At 44.0% G+C, this 26,668-nt stretch overlaps 1 protein-coding gene across 12 annotated transcripts in view; it reads left to right on the top strand.

Moving 5' to 3' along the window:
- mecom (MDS1 and EVI1 complex locus) overlaps nt 1–26,668 on the top strand; it is a 132,491-nt gene that overhangs the window by 953 nt on the left and 104,870 nt on the right. The gene's annotated exons all lie outside the window — the stretch shown is intronic.

The raw sequence follows: 26,668 nt of genomic DNA, 5'->3' as shown, positions 1-26,668 counted from the left end.
CGTACGAGGCAGGCGTCTTATACTCTGTTAACAAAATTAATTTAGGATCAAATAATAGCTTAAAATATGCAATGAGTTTGATTAAATTAAGTGTAATATCGAAACACTCTTGTCATTAAATCGATTTAATTACTTGGACCCAATCAACTATAAGAATGAATGCAAGGAGATGATTGATATGACTATTCGTGCATTGATTTGCTACAATAAATTATCAAGAGTTGTATTATTTTTTTCTAAAGCTGTGTCAATCAAGCACATGTTGTTAGAGTTTTTGTTAGTGTTCTGCATATACATTTCTGTGCTGTGTTGCCTTTCATTCGAGTTTTGACTCTATAACACTGACTTTTAATGGTTGAGGTTCCTCTCCTCTAGAATTGTATTGCAGACATTTTTCAAAGAATTAGACAGGGAGGTCAAAACCAGAAATGCAACAATGTAATGACCCAGGCCTGCATTATTCTTGTGTTTGCAGACGTTTTTATTTAAGCTAAATGCTGTGGTTTTATAATAGCTTCAGTCAGCTCAGTGACCATACATCCCGTTTTGCATAAAGAGTACCTGTGTTTTTGCATACAAGCACAGCTAACTAAATAAAACATAATGGTTTAGCAGCTGCAACTTATACATCATTTAGACAGTTAACGCCAATAAGCAGCAGGCTATGGAGAAGTTCCATGTGGTCAGTTAAGAGCAAGTTACTATTTAATTTGTTTACTTCACAAAAGTACAGCCATTATTCCGATGAAGTTTAATAAGCATAGCAAATGTGAATGAAAGTCTCTCTTTTGTGATTCTGTCGAATGTTTAGAAAGTAGTTTGGCATACGGAAATAGATGCTCTCACACACAATGTCATCATCATCGTCATCATCAACAAGAGGAAAGCAAACACTCGAGTTTCTTCTTAGCGGCCCTCCAGCTCTCTCGTCACTGTGCAACACAGACCTTTTAAAAAAAAAAAATAGTTTTTATTACCAGAAACGCACACAAAGATGAACAATCAATAACTGCATCAACGTGTCTACATACTATTAAATGCAGTCTCTTTAATAGGCATCCTCGTGTATATTTAACGATTATTATTCTCGAAATGGAAGACGAAGATTTCTACCTCTTCAGTCAGAATGGGGTAATGTTCTGGGTCCCGGGAGGAGCGGGCCCGCTCTGGCCCCCAGCCAGGTCTGCACAGTGTCAACCGTGAATATTTAAATTCCCAGACCCCTCATAAGAGCTCTGCTGGTAAATGCGTTCAGTGTGTGCCTCCCGCCTGTCCGGAGAACTCGTGTTAAAACGGGCATGTACGGGGCCTCCTTGCAGAAAAGTCGTGTGATAAAAAAGGGGGTGGATGTAATAGAGGAGGTGATGGAGAGGTGGTGAACGTAAGGTTGATTGATGGAGTTTGACTGATTAGTCCGCACATCCAGATGTAATGCGGTGCGCCACAAAAACTCGCTTTTGCTTCCCAACAAGTATAGCCAAGGCGTGCAGGCCGCACCCCGTGGTGAATTGTGGGCTATACAAAATGGAGGGGGGGGGGGGCTTTAAAGATCCAAACTACCTTGATGTAGGCCTAATTAAAGGTCTAGCATATTTGTGTCTCAATAAAAACATCTTGATTATAATGTGTTTAAGTGTGTTTAGAGGTCTTTGATAATTTGTTAGGAATAAATGCCGATTAATCTCACATAACCGTGATGTTGTGATTTACAGACCTCTGACATGTACATTTTAATTCGATTTTGTTAACGCAGTGTAAAACATAGATCTAAAGGAAAGTTCCATTAAAAGGATTTGGAAGCTAAACAAGTGGCAATGGGGCATTCAAATCCAGTGTCCCAAAGGCACACACTCGTGCACTTGATAATACTTTTTTACATTTACCACAATATTTAGTCAGTCGTCAGTTACTGATCCGTCTGTCTCCAAAACTGTGGTTCATATAACTTTTTAGATGCAAATCTTTGGCGAATTTGGCACCCCTGATTTGCACGCGAGAAGATGTGCGTGCGTGCTACAGAGAGAGAGAGAGAGAGAGAGAGAGAGAGAGAGAGAGAGAGAGAGAGAGAGAGAGAGGCCTCGCACTCCTCGGTGTCTCGCTGTCTGTCTGCGCCTTTCCTCTCCGGAGCTGAGAAGTGCGTTGTCCTCCTCACATTGTGCAATGGGCCATGCATCTCGCGTTTGTCTGGCGGAGCTCATTAAAACGGTTAATAGATCGGCCCATTTAAAAGGTGAGAGGGAGCGGGCCGGCGCGAGGAAAGTGAAATAGAGACCCCATTAAACAGCCCTTGTTGTCCCGGAGCGGGGCTCTTTGCCCGCGCTCTGCTTGGTGCCAAAGCTCCGTATACAAATGTCCCATATCTCCTTCAGTAATGGACTGGGTCAAGAATCACTGGAGCCTATGGCAGAGGTTACTCCTGTTTTCTTGCACTTTTGTTAATCGTTGCTTTGAACTTGTTTTTTGATGCAAATATATGACCATAGCCAGTTTATCTTATCATGTTATATTTTTTTAAGCTTTTAAGTACTACTCAGGAATAATGGGGGGAAAAAATAGTTGGTTTATATTGAAGGAAGAAAAAATACATAGGCCTATATTAACCCTTCAGCTGGTTCAATTTTAAAAATATTTTAATCATTTATTTTAAGGCCTTAATGTAAGATTCAATCATTTTGAATTGAGCTTTCTGTCAGTTGCTTTACAAGAGCAGCAGTTTTCTAATTCAAAGTCTTGGATGTGTAACATTATGTGAACTGTCTACAGAGGGGTAAATCAGTGAACAAGTAGCAGCGCGGCTTAAAGCTGCTGAATGCTTGTCAAACCAGGTGTAAAGCATATTACAGACACATGCAGCCTTTGTGGGTATATCAGTTGTGTGTGTGTGTGTGTGTTGGTGAGTTTGGGGTGCAGGGGGGCAGGTTGACTATGACCCAGGCCCTCTCATCTATCAACGCCCCCATCTGTCTGACATATCGTCCACTTTCCTCCTCTCTTACGATGGGAGAAACGTTTCACCCTCCTCCCTCGCTCAGAAAATGGCTCTTTTGGAAGGTCTCCGATGTTAATGAGTCGTCCAGGACTCAGTCTCAGGGCTGTAAACAGAGAGCTGATGAGGTTAGTAGTTTGTTTATGCACTGTTGTCACCCGCCTGAAGGATGGCCCCTGTCCCGAGCAACTAGGGAGCTTCCAGGCCTCGTTACGGGTCCCCTCCCAGGCCCTGGCCCAGCGGCCCCAGGGGCTTCACTCTCGTCTCTACACCCCCTGCTCTCCTCTATCTCAGTCATCATGTATGTGGAGAATTTTATAATGCATTAAAGCGCACAGACGAGCGTTAGTTTTTGAATGCTGGCCCTAGTGGCAGGTGAAAAAGTGAGAGTGTGTAGTTGTGCTTATGGGTGATCGAGGCGGTAGTATTTCTATGCTGGTGGCAGTTTGTGTGTGTTGTTGTTGGGGGGTGGTATAGTGCAACGACCCAGACAGGGCAGTGTGGGAACACCAAGGGATGGAGGGAGGGTGGGAGGAGGGTGTGCAGCAACATGTCAAGCCTGGGAACCGCTGTCTGTTTACCACAGGGGAAACCGTACCAACACAGAACAATGAGCGAGCCTTAACCCTTCTAAATAAAAAAATAAATAAAAAAAAAAGCATTTCTGCTTTCTTGTCCCCCTTAAAGGTCATGGAGTTAGAGATAGGGAGTCCACACAAAAGCCTCCAGTCTGTCGGCAGTCTGGTCTGGCCCAGTACAGTGCCAAGGCTGAGGTCATTATCAACAGAGCAGTCCCAAGCTAAGCATATTTTTATAGATTGTGCTTGTGTGTATGTGTGTTTAAAAAGGGGAGGCGAGCATGTGTGTATGTTCTTATTTGGACGAGCTGAGCGTGTACGTTTGAGTTTTAGTGTGTATGTACAAAACAAAGGCGCTCTGCGGAGTATACAGCACAGTCGTCAAATGTGTGACATGCCGCCATTTTCTCATCACAAATTGGTCTTAGATAAATGGCATTTTGCTGAGCTGAAAAGTTCATACAGACATCAAACTGATTTGTGTCGTTCTGATGTCTGAGGAGTTATAATGTCAACAGATTGCTGATGGTGCGCTTAGTCCGGGCTATTAATGAGGCGGTGTGAAGTTAGCACTCCTTGGCGTGCTTTGAGAAGAGATGTCTGTTAGCTAATTAAAGAAACTCAATCATTTTATACCCCAATCAATTACCTGAAGCAGGTGGTAGAAACAGGGCCCGACAGTCTGGCCTCATGTCTCACATCAGCTAACTGCTCGAAGTCACTTTACTACATTGTTGAGTGCTTTTATGAGGAGAAAGACTAAACAAGAGGCTTGATATGACTTAATCTAGCTGCCAATCATTGCTGCACTTTATTCCAGACTGCAGACATGATGTTATGTTTGTGTGTCAGTTTACAGGCTGTGGTATGATCATTTTACTTTTTTTAATTTATATATCTTACCCAGTTACCCCAAAAATGTTTTTGTCAATTTTGTCAATTTTGTCCCAATTGCCCATATTTTAATGACCCTTTAACTCATTTTGAATGTGACCAACGTTTGAATGTTTGAATTAATAGTATGTTTGAATTAATAGTAAAAATCTTTGGCAGGTATGCTGAAGTGTTTGGCTGTGCACATTCTTTTTAATCACTGTCATTGAGGGTTGACAGAGAGAACATTAGGTTTTTTAAACTCTTACACACTGGAGAGAGCACATAGCTATAAACAGGAATTACCCAACAATCGCTTTGTGAATGTGGCGATAACAGTGTGTTCCAGCACTGCTCGGGGATCTCCCTGGGTGGAGCGGGCTGGCCCGAGGGATGGAAGGAGTGAGGGTGGGAGGGGCGGAGAGGAGGAAAGTAGTTTCTGATTAACAGGGGTGAAACGGGGCATCGGGTCATGCCCATCTGTCGCTGAAAAGGGAGGACAGGACGTAGCAGTCAGGTGTGTATGTTTATGTGTTTGTGTGCTATGTATATGTGATTCCTGTACACCTTTCATCCCTGCCACAACAAGGCCCCCATTCTCCACCCTGAAGCTCATTAAGCAGTGACCTCTCACCCCCGCTGGATGGGAGAGATGAGGGTAGGCGATGTGATCAAAGCTGGGGCCTTCCTGATGAAGTTTGAGCTGCACTATATTCACCTGATTGGATCTGATAGCAGCTGTCTTGCCTGTGTTGCAGTGCTGAAACAGTGATGGTTACAGTGAGAGACACAGAGAGAAAAAGTCAGGACAAGCTGTGAATTTTATTATTAAAGGCGAGGTAGTTAGGGGCAGTCAGGTGGATGATCTTAAAGATTGTAGGATATATATATATATATATATATATATATATATATATATATATATATATATATATATATAGCATTTTTAGGTGGTAGTTATCAAGGCACTCCTGTTTTTTTGTGAAACATTTTTACACACAGGACTACCAAAAGAAAATGCTAGGTGAACCAAATTTTCTCATTGTATTTTCTCTCATAGTTCTGGATGAATTAGGACATCTCTTGGTTGCCGAGTTTTTGGGATGTGGATCATCTTCCCACTATTAGTGAGGCATGCACCCCCAATGTTCACCTCACTGTTCCACTTGCGATCACTTGTCTGAGAAAAGGAAACACCACATCCCTGTCCTCAGAGTGCTGTCTTGATGACTTCCCCTCCATGAATGTGTGTGTATGTGTGTGTCCGTATAAGCCGTGCACCTTCCGTGTGTGCACAAGTGTTGTTGGTCAGCCAGGGTCTCAGCAGAGGAAAGAGTGCGGCCGTGGAAAGGAATGCAGGGCTGATTAGTGCTTCTTACCTGTAAGTGAACTGGACGTGCCGGCGTGTGATGAGACCGAGGAAACAAGGGAACAATAGGACAGTAGAGATTCCTTTCCACGCCGCATTCCAGCGATCCTGCAGCCGGGGCCCCCCGCTCGGAGCTTTGATGAACCCTTCTCGCGGCTTCCTGGGATTGTCGCTCTTCTACAAACACAAAAACATAAAGCGGGCGGTCGGTGAGCGGGGCCAGGGAAGAGAGAGCACGGCCCTCCTCAGGATGTCCTGTTTTGATTAGCGTTAGCATCCTAAATGCAACATAGAAATATTATTCTAACACGGAGAAGAGCTTAGTGGTGACACATCCACTTCTTTCCACTCTGCGACCTCCAGGGTCAGATACGCCACAATGAGCCAGGAATCAAAGAGGTGCTCCACAACCAGTGATCCGACATGACTCAATGTGAGACAATCATGTGAGGGAAAACAAGGCGATAACACCATAGGGAGAGGCTTCAAGGCCTGTCAACAGGTGGGAATTTGTCTGGCTAGTGCTTTTAGAATGTTCTAAGAAATACCTGACCGTTTCTGGAATTATGTCAATATTTCAAAATTTGAACTATTGACTGACAGAACGTGGCAGAGGCAGTTTTCAGAAATGATTTCCTATGCTAGATTAAGCAGATATTCCTCCTCAATTAAGAGGAGGGTGTCAGTTTTTCCAATAGTTTTAAGAGACAAAAACATGGGTGAACAACACGAATATATCTGTGCAGATAAGTTTGGAATCAAAGTCATGTTTGTATTGCCTCATGAAGCCCTTTGTCACACCTTACTGTCTAAGGCTTAATACAGTAACTACTAACAGCTAACAGCTTCTACTATTAACTTAAGCTGTTATACAGTCTTTTATGAGACGTTAGAGAACTAAGGTTTAAAACCCATAAGAGTCAAACAACTAAAATAGCTTATATTCTCATAAAATTTAGCTTGATTTGAGTTGGCTGAAATTCTTAACTGACACTATTTTCCCCTTAAGTATGTACCTAGTTGTGTATCTTGAGCACCAGCTCTACACACAGTGTTCTCTTTCAGCAGCCCACACTACATCTCCCCTGTCTCCTGTGGAATCAGAGAGCAGTGAAGCATTGCAGCATGGTTTGTTGTTTTGCTGGTTCTTGAGGGCTTTAGTTTGACAGGAGGGCACCACTTTGTTCACCTCAGTGTCCAGAAGGGATCCCTAGGGGCCTCTGGGCCTGGACGTCTCTGTCAGAGCTGTGGCAGGACTGGGCCAATGGGGGGCTCCGTTGCTCACTGGGTCAGTGGACAAGCTAATCGATTTTTATCTCCGTTTCACACACCACGCCAAAACCCTACTGGCCTGATATTCACATGTTCACTGTTCAGAGGATTATTCTCCTTCCATCCTCTTTCTCTTTTTTTCTCCTTACGTTTCTTTCTCTTTCTCTCCCACCACATTTCTCGTGTTTCTCATTTGTCTTTCTTCTGCTGTGTTTTGTCTACATCTCGTTCGCTCTTTATCTCCTTCCCTCGCTCCATCTCTCTTTCTCCCCCTTTTGAAGGGAGCATTTTAAATTTAGCCTCCATGCCCGTCTTGGCGTTGTCGCTCCCCCTGAGGGAGGCTGGTGGGCAGGCGGAGGAGCCCTTGTTTTCTCGGCCATTCCTCTGGATGAAGCGTTGGAACAAGGGAATGAAAGCTTTGGGAAAGGTCTGGAAACTACCCATTCATCAGTGTAAGGAGATACTGCGCTGACAGTTAGCAGACGGCCAGCCAAGTACAACACGGGACAGCCGCGTGGGCCTGCAGTGCTTGCCTCAACAGACAGACAGAGCGAGACCAGACCAAACACCCCACTCATCTCTGTTTGAGGGAATAACATATGTTAGCATTTTAGGCATTTATTCTGATTCTTTTGCGCAGAGTGACTCAAGTGTGAACAGTAGAATAAGTGAATGATTACCGGTGCAATCATAACTAATATAGTAATAAAGAAGAGCAGGGGGCAACAAAGTATAGCACTGCAGACACATAATGATTACATGCTGCCATTTAAGCAGTGGAGCAAACTGTGGTTAGTTCAGTTTTTTTCAGATTTGGAGGAATTGACTACTTTTTCTACTTTTCAAGGTCCTTGGGAATTGTGTGTTCTGTACTTGTGTATTAGTTATGTATATTTTTTTAATCAGCATTCATAGTTTTGACGTAGCATTATTTTTCATGATTGACGTTTCCGTGTCCTTTCTCCTGCCTTTTTAGCCCCTCATCATACCTTCCCATCAGCCACTGCAGCATGGTAAAATGCATGCATACCAACAGGGGCAGTAATACATGGATGAAAGCAAAGATTTATATGCACCTATAAACGCATGCACCTACACATGTTTGAATATGTATCCATCTTTACAAGAGGTTTGGGCACAACACACGCACATACATACATCTACTGTACCTGCTGAGCTGGGATGGGACAGCGCATTGGCCGGGCAGTGCAGGGTGGGACATTGCAGGTGTGAGTCTGTGTCTCTCTGCCCAGCCATTAATCGCTGCCATCTGACAGTTCAATCTACGAGGGGCCGAGTGGAGCAGCCGGCTGGTTACCAGGGCAGGTCATTACTGAGCATGGAGGCAGCCAATCGCATCAGCGATCAATGACAAAGGCTGTAGAAGGGGAGAGTGCAAAAAGTGAGGGAGAAGTAGACAGAGGGAGGGTTGAGAAAGATAGAGGGTGAGAGAGGCAATGGAGATGTAGGGATGAAGGGAGGGGAGAGGTATGGCAGGATAAAGGTAGTTATGCTGCTGAAGGTCAGTTCTTTGCTGTGGAGTGGATGACAAACAGGCTGTCAACTGCCAAGAAATGGAGATATTCATCTGATGCTGCACAACTAAAAATATGACCCCTTGCACGTGCACGCACATAAATGCACACAGACACAGTCATTGCCATAGCAGCTTGATTGAGAATGCAGCAGGGGAATTTAGTGTGAGCCATTGTTTTATGAATTCCATATACAAGGTGTTGACAGTCTGCGCCACCCTTTTAGTGGTTAGTTCGGACTGCGCTGTATTAAAAGTAATGACTGGCTGTGAATAAAAAAAAAATCTGCTCATGAAAACTCCTCTTTGGCTCCGCCTCCGCTGCCCACCACATTACCACGGGAACAGCTGCCATGGCAAAGTCCATCCAGTGGTGTTTACCCAGCCCAGAGAAGTCAAACACAGAAGGAATTACATACGTTTTACGACATTATCATATTTCATAACCCCAGTGAATGTTATATTCGCTTTCTCACCCGTGTTTTCCTCAAACTTTTTTTTTTATTTTTTTATAATGTTAATGAGGGGATTACTTGATGTTGTGGGTGACAGTATTTGGCCAGGGCTCTGATAAAACAACAGTGAGATCTCTCTTTTTTCCCCAGAGGCCTACAATAGCAGAACTGGTCATTTATCCTGCGCTATCTCTCAGCAGATCCACTGGCCCTCTCTCCCAGAGACACACACACACACACACACACACACACACACACACACACACACACACTCACAGGCCATCCCAGCATGGACGCCACTGAGTGATGATGAGTCATTATAGAAAGTGTGCCCTTCGACCTCCTCAAGTCTTTATGGATCACTCTCTGGCAGAATCATATTCCCTAACGCCAAGTTCCTGTCCATCTGCTTGCCTGTCTGTCAGACAGTCAGGCCCCTTTAGTCTCTCTTTTTCTTTCTCTCCCATACTCTCTCACTCTCTCTCTCCCCTGTGTTTCACACACCAGTTCATCCAAGACATCTCTGTCTCTGTTTATTTTAATAACAAACAGAAAAAAATATCTCCCTTTCCCAATACCAAATGTTTGAATATGATAGTTTTCATGTATTTCATAGTGAAAATAATGGACATAAGTGTTGATTTGTTCAGACCATTTTTAGATGAACTTGAGGAAGGCTTAAAAATCCAAGGGTGTGGTAGTTTAGAAGATTAATTATATATATGCATCCTAAACTACCATGTATGTCAATGTTGAGATTGGCATGCAGCATCACTGTAGCTGAATTCACAGTAATCCAATACATCTCTTTGCATGTAAGTGTTTTCCCTCCATCTATTCCCTAACTTGCATACGATCGTGGTAATTCCTCGGTACGCAGAGGAGCAGAGCAGCAGGGGAAAGCACAGGAAAGGAGTCAGTTTGGATTTCTACACATCCTCTTCTCTTTTTCTGTTACTTTGTTAATCCAATACTATGCCAAAGGTATTCTGTGTAGATCAAGCTGCTAATATGTTTTTTGTGGGCGCTAGCATTTTATCCTTTTCTTAACAAATGCAATTTGTTTGGCCTGATTTGATCAGTTGCAGCAGCATAGTTCCATTCAGGCAGGAGCAGGTAAACCTTCCATCCGATAGGAGTTAAAATGTTTTTGCGCCGTTGAGAGGGGAAACTCTATTACAGGTGTCCTGGACCACGGGGCCCTGCCGGCTCTGATGAAATGCTCTTTGGGTGTTAATGCAATTGTGATTTTGCCTAGCCCGGAGACTAGTCTCCTCATGGGGTTTCAAAACTGGCTCTGAAAGGCAGAAAACAAAGTCTGGATCTAAACCATACAATTACAATGGTGGAAACTTTGAAGGGCACTTCCTGATGTAACATAGTAATCTCCCTTGGGACACCAGAGAAAAAAAGCTGTATAATTTTAGTAATGTTTTTGTGGAATAAGCATTGTTGTATAGGTGCACTGTGCATGCGACTTGTAAAGTGGTACTGCTACCAATGACATACAACATTGTATACCTTTGACATGGAATGCATAGCAAGCAGGCATAAGCATAGCCGATGAACACAGGAAAACATGGCTCTTTGACTGAGATGGAAGGCTTTCTGTTAAGAGAGCGGGCCAGCAGGATTCTTTGTGTCGTTTCTTTTAACAGCATAATTGTAGCCCCAGTGTTGCTATTGATGAGTGCACTGTTACAACTTGTTGTATGAATTCCCTCTCCTACTTTCAGCATTCATTAGACAATTGAAATCTTTTGAAATTCTAAACTTGGTTTATTTTGTAGTTTTTTTCAAACTCACAATAAAGGCCAAACTCACTCAAACAGTTGTCCCCAGATTTATAAACCACTGACAATACGGCTGGCCCTGCAAAACAAGTGACCCATTTCAGCCCCTTAAGGGTTCAGAGACATAGGGTGCATGCTAGCTGTCACATCGTCCCCGCCCAGAGCCCCCACAGATCAAATACAGGTATGATTTATGTCCGCTGTCTCAGCCTTCACATCGCATGTTCTCCTGCATTGGAGTTGTTGGTCAAACCCAACTGCAGTAGTAATTTGTCTCCTTACATGTGTAGGAGGTGAGGGGCGAAGGGTCAGTGCAATGAAAATGACCAGACCTGACTTAATTGTTGTATCTATTTGTGGTTCGAGACAGGATGTCTGTCTGAATGTCTATCTGTCTGTTTGTCCATCTGTCTCGCTTCTGTCTTGGCGCCATGTTTTGTGTCAGTTGGTCGAGACCCTCTGGCTGCAGTCAGCCATTATGGGCACTGATCTGATCCAGCAGGAGTACAGGGTTCACTCAAGAGATCTGTCTAGGCCAGATAGTATCATTATCACAACACACAGCCTGATGGAAGCGTTTTCTCCGGTTTCTCTGGTCCTTAATAATGTTATTTCTGATTTATCATCAAGCTCACAAAGCTCCATACAAAAACCAATTATCAATTATTGCCTGTATTTTTATGTACATGTTGTAAAGTATAACAAATACACTAATGTTTCAGATATGACACTTAGACACCTTTTTGCCTCCAATTTCCTCACCAACCTGGCACATCTGACAAGGTTAAGCCAGAAAATTGTAGCGAGAAATGCTTCCTGTGTGCGATTACATTTATCATGTATAATTAGGAAGTTCTGCTCTGTCTACACACGATGATCTTTGACCCGGAGTGTGACAGTTGTAGGCTGGTGCTGCCAGACACCCGAATGTGCTGTCCAGGTCGTGCTACTCCACAAAGTCTGGTTTCCGCTGCAGGATCGAGTGTCTTAGATTTGGGTTTCTTTCTAATCCTTTTGATTTGAGAAACATATCTGTAAATCATTTTTCCTAACTGAAAAGATTAGTCATTTAGGCCACAATTTCAGATAATACTAAAATTGTATTTTATACAGATGTAGATTGGTACTTTGCCAGATCCCATTCAAACATTCAAACCATGTCTGACTGAAACTCTTGATTTGTTGATGTGTGTGTGAAACATTGCAAGCTTCCTATCTGTGGCCCTTTTTTTTGCCTGGGCTATGGTTTTCTAATTATTTAAACCCTTCTCTAAATCTTAGCCTTTCTTTCCTCCTTTGTTTTCTTTCCTTTATATTCCTTTCCTCTCGTCCATTGCTCTGTCATTTGTTCTTCCTTTTCCTTTGCGCTTGTACCCTTTTTGTGTTATAATTCCCACCTATTATTTCTGTCCCGAGCCCTCATTAGTCATGTCGCTGTCAAGCCGCCAGCTGCAGACACACACACACACACACACACACACACACACACAACCACATATATTCTTGCACATGCACAGGTATGGAAGTCATCAAGGCGAGGTCAAAGGTCTGCCTCATTACCCAGCTCCAGTGAAAACTTTTGGTGTGTTTTATGCACTAGTATCAGAGAGCAGGGGGAGGGAAATTGTGGAGAGGAAGAAGGGGGAACAAAGGGTGGTGAAGAAGCAAGATAATGAAGAAGACTGATGTGAATTCAGGAGGAAATAAGAGAAGAGAGAATGAGCAAGAGAGTGAGAAGTGTAGAAGGGCAAGACAGAAAGACCTCTTCTTCATCTCTATATCTGTGCCTGGTGGTCTGCTCCCCTACAAACCTGTGAACCAGATCAATATAGCCCAATCAGAAGATGAGAAACTGTGGTTGGGGGTGTTGAATTGAGCTGCTGGCGGCCTACACTACTGGTGTTTCCTGACGTTAAACACAACATCTCTTAATAAAGTCATTAGGAGCAGTCCAACAGAAGCCCATTCATTCATTCATACATCCTCTTCTACTCACTCACACTCTCTCTCTCTCTCTCTCTCTCTCTCTCTCTCTCTCTTTACTTAAACACACACACATACGCTGACATGTGACAGAAAGCAAAGCAGGAGTGTGTGTGCATGTGCATGTTCAAGTTTAGCCTTAGTCGGAGGTCCGAGGTGTGTGTGTGTGTGTGTGTGTGTGTGTGTGTGTGTGTGTGTGTGTGTGTGTGTGTGTGTGTGTGTGTGTGTGTGTGTGTGTGTGTGTTGGGGCGTCAGCTGGGAGCAGTCATGGGGACACTGGTGATGCAGACTGACATGGGACATAAACACTCAGTAGTATAGTGAAGGGGCCCATTGTCTCAATCGCCGCCAGGTCCCTGTGCAATGGAACGATCTGTCTCTGTATGTTTGTCTAATTGCCCAATCTGTCTTCTGATATGTCTATCTCACTGCTTGACTGTGTCTTTCTTTCTTTCGCTTCTTTTTTCTATCTATATTTCCAGGTACATTTTAGGCCTGAGCCAGATCTTCCTATCCCAAATGTCTCCTGGATGATCTGCCAATTCCTGGATGGCTGTGTCTGTTTCTTGTGTGTTGCTGGTAACATGTGTTTTTCTGTATCTCCTTGTCAGGTCATGTTAGTAGTTAGGACCCACAATCACACACCAGGTGTCTCAGCACATGTCACAAAAAGAGAAGAGAATATATATAAATAATAATATAAAAAAACATATAAGTTGAAAAAAACAGTAGGCCAAAATAAGAAAAAGACTCTCAAAAAGGACAAAACTTTGGATTACAAAAACTGCCATAGTTAATGGAAGGTGGAATTGTTAACAAGTCCAGTGGTCCAGAACATGCAAGGGAGTTATTAGTTGTGGGTTTTCAGAGCTGTGGCTGAGCCCAGAAAGGAGGTAAAGGTGTGCGGAGGATATGAGATCTTTGGGGTCGAGGTGCTGGGATTGTGATGAGGTGTGTGAGATTAATGCAAGTGAAGTTGTAAGAGAGGGGAGGCAAGTAAGGGTGAGGTGCTGAAGACATGGCGGATGGCTGAAGATTTGTCTTTGTTGTTTCTGTACGTGTATAATAATTTTAATTTGTTTGTGATGTTCTCACCTGAATTCAGAGTAGAGCTCCTTAACCCGATGCCCTGTTAACATCAACTCAAAGCCCACTGTGTATCCATACTGTTTTTGTTTTTGCACTCCTCAGTAAGATTTCATTCAACAGTAGAAACATTTGTACAACAGAGAAAGAAAGAGAGGGTTTGCAGGCAAATATGGAGGTGGTTAGAGAAGGCCAAAGTTTTAATGTTGTATGTGCTCTCTGCCACTCTCCATCTCAACACGCAGCATCTAGCGCCTTCTTTCTTTTGTCACTTAAATACTGGTTCATAGATAAGGTCAAGTTTTTTATTATGTATATTACTTACATTACGATACTTTGATGAATATGCATTTACAGCATATGAGGTACTCATGATTTAGTTTTAAAAGTGACCCCATCACAACATTTATATAGTGCAGTTTATGTTTTATGTACATTGAAAATACTTCCAAATGCTATTTCAGCAGCTCCTACACTTACTAAGACTCTCTTTCCACTCCTTTTATTTTTTCTTCTTCACACAGTTACCAGCTAGAGTTACTGGCACTGCCATTTTTTAGAAACAGAGAGGCATACAGAGGGCTGAACTGTAGCAATAATCCAATTAGAGTAATAAGTAGCCCAATGATTGACACTTTAGTCAAACACTGATGGGTTTTTTTACGGGCATGTTTCTTGAAGGACATGTTTCCGTATGTTGGCCACACACACACTCACACACACACACGCACGCACGCACGCACGCACGCACGCACGCACGCACGCACGCACGCACACAGATGTCTATTTGAATGGCTTCAGTTTAGCTCCTCTCTCTCTCTCTCTCTCTCTTAGTAGTATGCAGTGTCTGTTTATTGTAGATGAGGTGTGGATGTTTATACTCTGTACGGAGCAAAACAAACAAGCCTGAAGTGTGAGGTGATTCTAAAATAATCCACCTAGCTCTTTGGCAAATTGACACCGTGTAGTCTCTTGTTCATGTTGACCCTGAAAATGCTCCTTCTCATTCCACTTCCTTGGATAGAGCTTCTTTTCCATCAGATACAAAAATAAAAAAAAAGAATCCAGCAATAAATGTACACACCTTCTGGATAATAGCACAATGTTAGTTCCCTGTAGAGAATACACATATCTCTAAATTCTGTTGTCTAATCTATTTGTAAAGCCTGTGTTAAAAAACATTAATTTAGGTTGACATCAACATGAACATGTTATGCGTGGATCTGTCTGGTAAGGCCTTGCCAGCTGACATGCGTCACACTAAACTAAACAAATGAGTTATTCAATTATCCAGGTTGACATTGATTATACAAGGCTTTATGTCATCAAAGCACATTCAGGACCAGAATATGTCGCAAGGGTTAGTTACATTGTCTCATGAAATCAAAACAAATTATTTTGTTTGGATACCTTTTCACACTGTCTAGCTTCTTTTCCCCCTAGTTGCCCGTGCATTAGCGTTTGTATAAATACATCATAGAAACACACACAATGGCCGAGGAGGGATGGATGTCAGTGGTCAGAGCAGATAAGAATGACAAAGCTCTACACTAAGCCACGTCACCACCAGGCCTCTCACCTGCCTGTCTGTCACACAGACGCACTCAACCATCACCCAGTGATTGTTTGTGCCCATGCATGTGTGTGTGTGTATGTGTGTGTGATTGATGCACTTTGCCTTCCGTCGACTTTACTCCCGCCCCCCTCCCACCTCGCTCCCTCAAAACATGAGGCCTTAGGAGATAGCAGCGTGCTCTCCCGGCCGGCCCTCGGCCCGCTCTGTCTCTTTTTCTCTTCCTTGTGCCAGTCACCTACTGCTGTGGGAAAAGCAGAGGAGATGAGGCCTTAAAAAACAGATCATTGTCCGCCTCCTAGATTAAAGCCAGAGAATGTGAGCATTGTCCACTGAATGGCTAAACCTTCCTGCTGTCACTCAAACGCTGCTCTGAGCGCTACTTCATGTCTAAGAGGCTTATCTGCACTGAAAGGCCCCTAGCTGCTCTGGGGAGAGAGGACGTAATGAAGCGTGTTTTTTTTTTCCTCTGTAGGAAGAAACCTGCTGCTGGGGGGCTGGTGGTGGTGGTGGGTGGTTAGGGGATTCAGGGGGTGGACGTGGCCAGTGGGACAGCTGCAGCACCAGGCCCCCCCCTACCCAACCCCTAGCCCCAACCGCTCCCACTTCTTCTAACTCCCTCTCTCGAAGGAATTGTCATTTATCTAGTCTCACATGAGAGGTAGCGCCGAATATGCCGCATACAGGCCTGAACCCAGTGCTAGCGTGATGGAGGGACATTGGGACATTATGTTGGGAGGTGCCCAGGGACCTGCCTGTTGTCCGCGCTCAGCCGTCTGTGGGGATGATCAGCAGCCCACTGATGTGGTCCTCTCTTTGTGCTCCGCTGTTTGAAAAGGGGAAAGTTTAAGTGCTGCTTGCATTCAGGGCTGAGGGCCAGCCAGGCTGGGAGGGTTAGCTAAGCCCTGAGGCCTCTGTCTGTGTGTGTGTGTGTGTGTGTGTGTGTGTGTGTGTGTGTGTGTGTGTGTGTGTGTGTGTGTGTGTGTGTGTGTGTGTGTGCGTGCGTTTACGTTACCATAGCCTGTATAAGAAAAACTTTAGGTTCCTTCGTCAGCATCACAAGTATAACATGTACATCCTGTATGAGTACAGTTGCTACAGTATATTTGTGATTTGAGATTAAACCTGGAATAAAAGTGTGCCAAAGATGTAGGCCACTACTATAAGAAAAAGTGACTTATCAACAAAATTGTAACAAATTAAAACAGTGTTTTATGCATTAGGGTCAAGTCATGTATTATTATTAGGCCTATTTAATGTTCAACAATATACAGAAGATTATTCTGCTTATTTATCCTCGTTTATATAGTTTCTTCAAAGCTCTCTATCTTATGGCCTTAACTGATTCTGCTCAATGGACCCTTGCAAGTGTTACCACTATGCTCCCCTTATTGAGTTATGGAGCAGCTGCCGTCATCTCTGCCACTGCTGTGGCATATCACGCGTGGGTTTCCCCCAGTGGGTCTACATATTAGTTTCTGGATGATTTACAGAAGCCATGAGACCCTGAGCCCTGCTGTCCTCTTCTGTTTGCCCTCTACGGCTCTGCTTGTCTGTCTCTGTGTCACGACGGACACACCTGTATCCTTAGCAGCCCCCTCTAACCCATAACTCTGTCCACTTCCTGTCTGCAGGAGCAATACTCCATTGACACAGGCCCTGTAACATACAGAGACACAGCTGGGCTCCTGGCATATGCAGTATGTAGAAGTGTGTTTGAATTAAGTGTTTGGAAAAGGGAAAATTGCTGAAATTGTGTTCAGACTCTGTATCTATGGTCTACCTGTGGCTCTGGGTTCTTACACTTCCTCTTTCTTTTTTATCACCTTACCAAGTATGGCCATTTTAGAGTTTGTTTAGCCTACACAGGCCTTTTTTTTTCCTTTACCGCTGTCTGTGTTGGTAAAAGGATGTTTAAAACATGACAGAATGATTCACTTTATGAGCACAGGGATGGTGTTTGCTCTCTCTGCCACGCATGCACTCTCTTAATGCGATCTCTGACCAGGGCATCTTGTGGGGTTAGTGCTGCCTGCGCCTATTCTGTGCTGTGTCGGGAGGTCGAGTGGGCTGGAGAGCCTCAGAGTAGACCAGAGAGCTTGTCGGCTGGAGAGGGATGGGAGGGGGATGTTAAGTGGTGTGGTCCAGCTGTGACGGGTGGCCCAGTGGTCCATTTAGAGCTCCAACCTCACGCTGGGAGATGGTACATCCCGACAAGCTGAAGGGACCCAATGCTGGTACCAGCATACTCTTGGCTCTGTCAAAAATGTTAAAATATGAATGTCAAATTGTCAGAACATCACTTCTGCAGCATGTTAAAATGGAAGCTCCAGGTGTCCTGTGGTGCTCTATCATTTGTTTGTGGCTTCAAGAGCTTCCGAGACGCGTTTAAAGCGGAGGCAGAACAACTAAGTAGCATAGTGTTGACTATGCTGCGGATATTCCCGAGTATATCCATGCAGTCTGTTGTGTAACACAGTAACAGTATTCAAATAATGTCCTTTATCTCACAAAATGTTTTTGTCCATCTCAAGAGGATAATAATCGGATTCCTGAGAATTTGAATGTTAAATAGAAAATGATTCATGGGAATGATCGCTACATATCAATGATTCACACAATACAATGTGTCCATGCACCCAAGAGTGATAGGTGCCACATTGTGCAGGACATGGAGAGTGGATTTGAAGGTTCTTTTTCAGTAAACATTTAAAAGAGTGGAGAAGTGAACAAAGGCGTTAAGAAGGAGCTGTTTTGTTGCCCCTTTTTTAACCTAAATAGGCGGTCTGTCCGACCGAGGCCTTGGCTTCAAAGTATTATCCCACACATGCAATTACCATTTCTATCAACTGGGGAGAAAGATTATGCTTTTTGGGTGTTCTTCTGCATTTCTTCCAGTGGATTCACTTGGTGAATGTGACACGTTTTGTGTCTCACACCCCCTATTGAATTTAAAAGTTCTCTATTCTCCGAGTGAGCTGAGGAGAGCCCTACACGCGGGCTGAATAGACACTAAATCTTTCAAGGTTAGGACTTAACCTTCTCCCACTCTAATTCATCTTCAAACTTTAGTCTGAAACCAATCAATATCAGATGATTGGTAAACAATGTGCAGTGTCTGATAGGCAGGTACCAAGGGCCCTCAATGGGATTGCAAATGCTTTGTGCGTCCCGAGTCGCTTTTGCTCTAAAGCACTGTCACAAAAAGTGAAATTACCATTCGCTTGGAATGATGCCATTCATCTTTGTCACCGCGCCAAGCTCAGCACGCAAGCCTCTCCCCTCAAATTAATTCCTTGTTTTGCATCAGCTGAATTTGCCCAAATCCAGGAGGATGGCTCCGGCTACACCTTGCCTGCATTCTTTAATGTGGCAATTCCAGCTGATTTCACTATGCACAAGGCCCGGTGGCTTTATTTACCATCTAATTCACAAAGAAAGGGAAATAGATATGAAAATAAGTTGAGAAAATAAGATAAATCTAGTTGTGAAATTCTAGAGGCCCTGCATCTTCCAACTAGGAGAGTTAGAGAAGCATAATACACATAGCTGGCTTCTGAGAGCCAATGCTATTGTCGATTTGTCATTTCATGTTGCAAGAGCTCCTGTACAAAGGTAATGTCTTCCCAGAGGCTCTAATATAAAGAGAAAGCATTGTAGAATGAATGTCTGACGGATTCATTTGTTATCCATGTTAACCCCATGAGATATTCAACAATAAGTCAGGACAGTTAAAGTATAATTTGGAGAGAAACAATTGTAAACAAAGACAGTCATTTATTTTCTTTTTCTATCAAGTTTTTGATGTGCCAACTGCAAGTAACACATGCATCGCTGAAAATAACTCTACATTCTGTCAAAGAACAAAAACTAAATTTGGCCCCTGAAGAAGAAAATTTAAAAACAACTCTTTGATGAGAAAAGTCTCTTAAATGAATGGAAATCTCCCTTCTTGTAGATGTGAAAGACAGAGAACTAGTTAAAACATTTCCACTAGGGGGCTGTGATTTGGTCTTTCCGTCCCTCTCTTGGTCTCTCCTGTGCTTCACTCAAAGTCTCTACTGCAGCTGGGTAACCCAGCCCTGCCATCATAAGCCATCCGCTATTTCCGCGGCCACATCTTTGTTGTTTTCTCTCTCCAGCTCATGCAGATGTTATCCCAGTGTTATTTCATGGTGCAGAGCCCACATTGACAGCAATGATGAGATTTTAAAGAGTGGGTTGTCCTCTCCTTTCACTGTCCTCTCCCTGTTGGACTTAAATGCTAAAAATGGTTCAGAGGCTAATTTATGGTTGTGGTGACTGTGACCACTGATTTGTGATCCCCTATATTTGTGTTTATGGAACATGGCTTGTTTTCTTCATCTTATCTGCCGGCAGATGGACAACATGGTTTGACGGGGTTTATTTAGACGTTTGCTTTTTCCGGCACAAAGTATGATGGAGTGCAATTACCAGGAATGTAGAATGAAGCCCTGGGGTCAAAGGCCTTTTTCTCCCTGCTATGAGTAGACCACGGTCTCTGCCATGCATAGGTTAGACAGACATTAGTGGCATTTCTAAGCATAGCAAAGTGAGGTGTACTGTATGTCCACTGTTACATTTTTACAGTACATTTTAAGAATCTGAAGAAGCTCTTCTTTTTGACAAATGTGATCAGGGGTGGTAACCGTGAAAGAGAAGAGAGGAGTAGAAGAGAGGAGCTGCTGGAGATAAGTGGGTCAGGCCTGAGAGACTGTTCTTCACCTCAGACACCTGCACCTCTCCACAGATCCCTCATCAAGGACTCACTTTGTCCCCGGGCTGCACCATTGTCTGCTGAAGGGCCCTCCAGACTTTGCTCTGAATACCTCCCTGTGCTACTCCAAGTGGACTCAGTCCAGCTCTCCCCAAGAGACAGACAAAACAGCGGATTCCAAAGCGCCGGCCCCTTGGCATTCCCCAGCCTTTGGGAGATAAAGAGGGGGAACTTCGGCCTGATTCACTCCTCCACTCTTCATCCCTCTCCACAGTCCCCCCCAAAAAAAACAAAAAAAACCAGGAGATGAGGAGGAGGAGGAAAAGAGGAGACTTGCGAGGGGTTAGTGATGGGGGGGTGGTCTCAGGGTCACAGAGTGATTAGTGAGGAGCAGAGTGGCGCGCCTTTTCCCCTTTGGTCCTCCTCCTCTGTGGTCACTGAGAAATGACTTCCACTGGGCTTACTGGGGAGTATGGGTGGAGAGGGAAGTGGAGGAATTATTCCCTTCTGTCTGTGTGTCTGTCTGGACTAAATTTAACCTGCCTGACAAGATGGATGTTTCCAAGGGAATTCTCCCCTCGGCATAAATGAAGCCATTATACTTTCCTCTCGTGTCCTTTTCTTTTCATTAGAAATGGGGGGTTTGTGATGAAACATCAGGATGACATTCAAAATCAGGTTAAAATACAACCTGAGCACAAACGCAGACATGCTGCGTTACCGCAGGCTCTGGTACGAATGTATACATTAATACTGCCAATTTTGCTACTTATGCTACTGTACTTTTCCATGAGACAAGTGTGTATCTGCACACTCATACACACACAGGCACATTTTAATATAGCACAACAAATACATGCACTCTCGCTAAGCACACTCTGGCATTTATACATGGACAAATACGCACAGTTCTGGTGTGGCCAGCCGGTGCAGGCCGTACGAGTTGGAAGTGATTAGGGAGAAATATGCCTGTTTCCCTGTAATGTCAGTAATAGGCAGCAGCACATCAAAGTGCAGGCCTGTCAGAATGATCCGGATCAAACCGGCCTCCATCTGGAAACCATAACTGACTTTTCACTCATTTAAACACTCTTAAAACACACTGAACAGACATGGAGCTCCCGTCTCTGCTCACCACTCACCACCACTCATATCAGCACCCTCTGCCCTCTGCATCTCTGTGTATGTTGCTCTCTTACTCCCTGCATGTTGTCCGTCTCTTTTCACAGATAATGGTAAATCCATATGTTTCACATTTGTGTATTAGGCTACTAATTTTTGATGATTATTGTTTTCAGTCACACTTTCAGCCTCTTTTTTTTTTTCACGGACTTCAGAAGAAATAACAGCTACAGTGCGCCAGTGATCCTGTTTTGACAGTTAAAAGTGATATCTATACATTGCCTAATGCACAGGTAGATATTTTTAAAGCAGCATAAACATCTGGGGAACCATAAAAACATAGATAATATTCTTTCTGAAGGGCATAGAAATTGGAATCAAGTGCAGTCCTGTTTTTCTGCTTTAGCGAAGAGTCAAAGATAAGTATCTTGTCAGTGCGATAATGACGCGGTGCATTCTGAGACAATGATGCAGAGTACTTCCCTCTCGCCTGCTTGCTCACACTGTGTTGACTGGACTCCTGGACATATATTATTTTTCCAAACACAAGTCGGACACGGCTCTAAGTGTATTTTAATTGGCTTTGAGCCGTCTTCCTAAAGCAAACAGCTGATGGTGTAGATGGTGGTGCGGTGTGCTTGGTGAGTGACGGGTGGCCTGCTGTCAGGGTGGGGTGCAGTCCTATTGCCTGTCTGTCCACTCCACCGACAATCAGTCCAATACAGGACTCCATTGTTTCGTGCGTGTATGCGCAAATGTGCATTTGTGTGTGCATACATGCACACACCTCTCTGTCTGCCGTACAGTGAATTCTGTGTCTGTGTGTCATTCTAGGGTGTTTCACATTTAAGCAGTGCACACTCGCTACTGTAAAAGATTTTAATGCCTGGCAGATAGCATCTTGAGTTAAAGTGCAAGTGATTTAAAACTAACAATTAAAGTAGGCATGTCAGCGGGCAGCCCAGGCTCCTGCTGCGGCCGGACAAGGAGTGGGCCTTCTCTCATATCTCCACCAGACAGGGAGACAGGGGGCTCTGCTGAACGCACGCTACTTTTCATTCCCAACTTTTACAGAAAGTCTTTTCTTTTTTTTTTGCTTAGTAAAAATATATCGTCCATGGATCAGACGTGCCAGTGCCCACTGACAAAAGATGCAACATATCTTTAGTTTTCTTTACTTTTTAAACAGGTATGTTATTCTATCCCTTCTCTTTGGCTGGTTCCAAAGATTGACACAGGGGTACACAGTTAATGGCCAACATTGTTTAACAATTGTTTGTGGATGTTGGCTGTACAGTCAAAAACAAGACAATTCATGAACTGTGGGCCAGCCAAAAATGGAGTGGAGTGGTTTGGAGAAAAAGGAATAAGGGATGGCAAGCTGAAGAAAAAGGTTTTCAGAGTCTGAGCTCATCATATGGAGAAAAGCCCTAAAAACTATTAATTTTACAAGAACCAAGGATCTCACTCCTAACATGGCCAACTCTACTCTCATAAAATCTAGAGACATCCATTTTAAAACACCCAGGCCCTTATGAGTTTTTTCGCCCGGACCCAGCAACAGGGCTGTCTGCCTCCAAATCCCCTCTGGAAATGTTTGAAAAACAAAGCAAAGCTTCACTTCAACCTCATTAACTAGTTATAATAAACAGAACAATGTGTTTTTAATGGATGGCGAGTCCCGTCTCCCCCTTTCCCTCCCAGCTCTGGTCCAGAGCGACTGGCCAGCGGTGGGTTTCCCATGACTGCAGCTTGCGGTGTCACGATGATGGATGGGCAAGGTTGGTGGGGGCTGCCTCTTGCCCTTCTCCTTTGGGACGTCCCATGGACTGACAGGCACATTGTGGCGCATGACCCGTGCTGACGTACTGTTCTGCCCGCTGGCACAGCCACAGAGAGCCCCAGAAAATGCCCGCTTTTCCACTTTCACATTCAATTATTTCACCTAAAAATGATGCTGCATTGACCGGGTGTCCTGATGAATTCATTTGTAAAATTGCTATAATTTACATCTTTAAGGGTAACATTTAGTTGTTCAAGCGTTGTGTCGTGGTGTAGCATTGGGTTAGTGTGTAGAGTGACCACCTGTAAGGACTGCTGCTTGCCCTCAGTGGGGGAGACATTAGCCTGATAAATAAACACCAACAGAAGCTCAGCAGCCCCAACACACACTCCTAATGCCGTTGCACATGAGTGCCACACATGTGCATACACACATCTCTGTCTGTCAGACTGATCTCATGAAGTGGCGTATGTATGACACACCAATTCGTATGCCATTTTTGGCGTGTTATCAAGACGTTGCGAGTGGTATGAAAGGGAGAAAATCTGCATAGGCAGGTTGGTCGGGGTGGTGGATGGGTCAAACAACACAGGACTTTCACCCAGGAGACCAGGGATCGTGTCCCACGTGTCACCTTTCCTAAACTCAACCGTAGCTTTCTTCTTTTACTAAACCCAACTGGTTCTTCTTTTCCTAAACCCGTCTGCTGTATACGGCGCTCAAAATGCGTACAGACAACACGCCACTCGGCTTAAGAAAGTGGGCGTGTATATTTACGCGAAGTCATGATGTCATGTTGGTTCTGTCTCTCCTTCTCGTTCCCTCTGTCAGTCTGACTCAGTCAAACACACTCCACACACACCGCACAGAGCTCCTCTGGAATAAAATTCTCCCAGCCAGTGTAAAACAGTCCAATAACAGCCAGCACCTCTCAAAATAAAACAATAGCTCTGCTCATGCTGGTGTTGTAAAACAGCTCAGCCCATTACATGCACGTATGTGTTACTATACTGTAAATTTGCCCTTTGGGTAGCAGCGCATTTTCCCTTCATTTAGTGATTTTGGGATTAAAGCAATGTTTGTGGTTAGTTTAGGTGTGTGTGCAAGCGTTTTTCACACTTATTCGTACATCATTGTGTTGCAACCTCCTTTTTGAGTGCTCTTTTTTTCTTCCAGTGGTAGCCACGTTAAATGCTTCATTAGGTCAAAGTTCATTTGAATAGAAGCATAAGATATAAGACTCAGACAGTGTGAGGGTGTGAGTGACCATGACCCCTCCGACACTATTCAACGTGTTTGAGAACAGGATGTCATCAACACAGGAACTGACCAGGCTCACAATGACTTTTGTCCCTGTGTTTGCGTGTGTGTGAGCGTGCATGTGCGTGTTTGTTTGTGTGTGTGTGCGTGTGTGCGTGTGTGTGTGTGTGTCTACAGTGAGGGTGAGGGCCAGAGAAAGAGAGACAGAGATGGTGGGGAGGGTGAGGTTGATACAATTTCAATTTCAAATAAAACACTTTGCATACTTCAGCACCCTCACAGTTTTCTCAGAACTGCCCTTGTACTTTTCTGTATAAACAACATCCAGGTTAACTTTGTCACATCAGATAAGCACTAGCTAATGTGATGAAATTTATGGCCTGGCGTGGCTGCTGTACTAATACAGCGGTGGATTGTGTGAAGCTGTACTAAGTACACTCAACTGTCAGCTCTTATTGTGGTGTCAGTCCTTCCTTCTAATTAGTGTCCTCAGCAGGCAGGAAGTGGGCCTGGGCTGGACTAATCTGTCAGTGAGGCCAGACCATCCTCGCCCCAGCGACTGTTTCCTTAGATAAACCCAGAGCTCTTTATCTAAAAGAGTTGCGACACTCAGGGGGTCTGGGAAGCCCCTAGTGATTCTGTTATTACTTCTTGTATTTACATTTTATACATATAATCCAAACCTGGATGGAATTGTATGCATAAACTATTTAAATCTGTATCTTAGAAGCAATGATCATTTTTAGGGATTTCTGTGAGTTGAATGTGCTGAGAGTGGCTCTTCCTGCAGTGCGTTCACATCACGCTGCTGATTCCTGTGGTGACAGGTGTTGATTGAGCATGAGAGGGAGGAAGCGTAGTGAAGGACACTTCCTGGCAGACATTTTTATCAGCAATGGAGCAGAGGGGTCAGAGAAAGGGTGGATGAGGTTATCGCACTCTGGTAGTCATGTACTGTATGCAACGGGTGCACAGAGAGCCTTTGGAGGCCTGGCATCAGCCCAGAGTTGCTGACCAAGGTAACTGTCTCATTCATATAAACATCGTGTGAGTTATAGCCACATGTTGGGACTATCAAGTACAGAAGTTTGTTTTTTTTCTTCTTAGTTTATATTGTGCTGCCATGGTTCAATAGGTCATGAAATAGGTGGAAGGGCTTTCTCCGGTATGTCCAAAAGGGACCTGAGGTTGTTTGTGTATTGTCTAAGGGCGCTGACACATCCTGGAGCGATATCTCATGCTTGTGCAGATTGCCAGGCTGTCTTTCAATGACTAATGTGTGAAGTAAACAGCCAATTCAAGAAGCAAGACGTATAGTTTAAAGACCTTTTTGGTAGTAACAGACTCAGGCAGGAAAAGAGAAAGTGAGAGAAGAGGAAAAGGAGAGTGATGGGGGGGATTTTCCTTCAACACTCCCTCCCTCCATACCTCTTTACCTCCTTTCCTCCCTTCCTTCTCTCACCACCAGCGGGGTCCAATTCCTCCACTTGAACGCTCAGGGCCAGCAGCGGGCTGATTAGACCCACACCCCCAGCCGCGCTCCGCCGAGGACTCTGCAGCGGGACGACTTCAAATGCACCTTGCTCCTGCCACCCCAAATAAAACCTGACTGGTCCTAATGGACACGTTTTAATCTCCCTGGGTTATTTGAAGATTTCTCCAACCCGCTGCTGGCCACAGCAGAAACAAATTCCTCTCGCTTTGTTGATTAAACCACTGCCTCTCCACTGTTGCTTATCGTCCAGCAACGAGCCGCTCTTTTTAATTAAAAGTGAGACACCACAAGTGTGCAATTAACAGCTGGTAATTATAGAGCTCTTCAGAAGTGCAACACTCCGCCTTCATTTCAATTATATAATGGACAAGTGGCTTTTTGATCTCCAAATTCGTGAACTCTTGTAATATTTGTTTTGTGGCAGATTTGGAGGGTTAATAGTGGCCTATGGTGGCCTTCCTCTTCCATGATTGATGTAAGAGCAGAAAGACGGATATTAAAAACTGGAACAGTCCATCAGGAAATGCAAATCGCACCTTCATGTTAATGAGCAGGCAATGTGCTGGGCTGGCCAGCCGTGGCGTTTCATGTGAGAAAAACAAGCGCCTACTCTGCCACAAACTGATTAGTACATTTGAATTTGAAAGTTTAATTAAGTGCTTCTAATACAGATTGTTTTGGAGAGTGACACATAACATTAAATTGTTTGATACTTAATTTAGCTGCCTTTTGATTGCAAAGCAAGCACGGCTAAATTTGCAACGCAAG

Source organism: Sander vitreus, chromosome 3 (assembly GCF_031162955.1).
Source record: "Sander vitreus isolate 19-12246 chromosome 3, sanVit1, whole genome shotgun sequence".
NCBI lineage: Eukaryota > Metazoa > Chordata > Actinopteri > Perciformes > Percidae > Sander > Sander vitreus.
The sequence above is the reverse complement of the archived record's forward strand: the minus strand, read 5'-3'. Positions and strand labels throughout refer to the sequence as shown.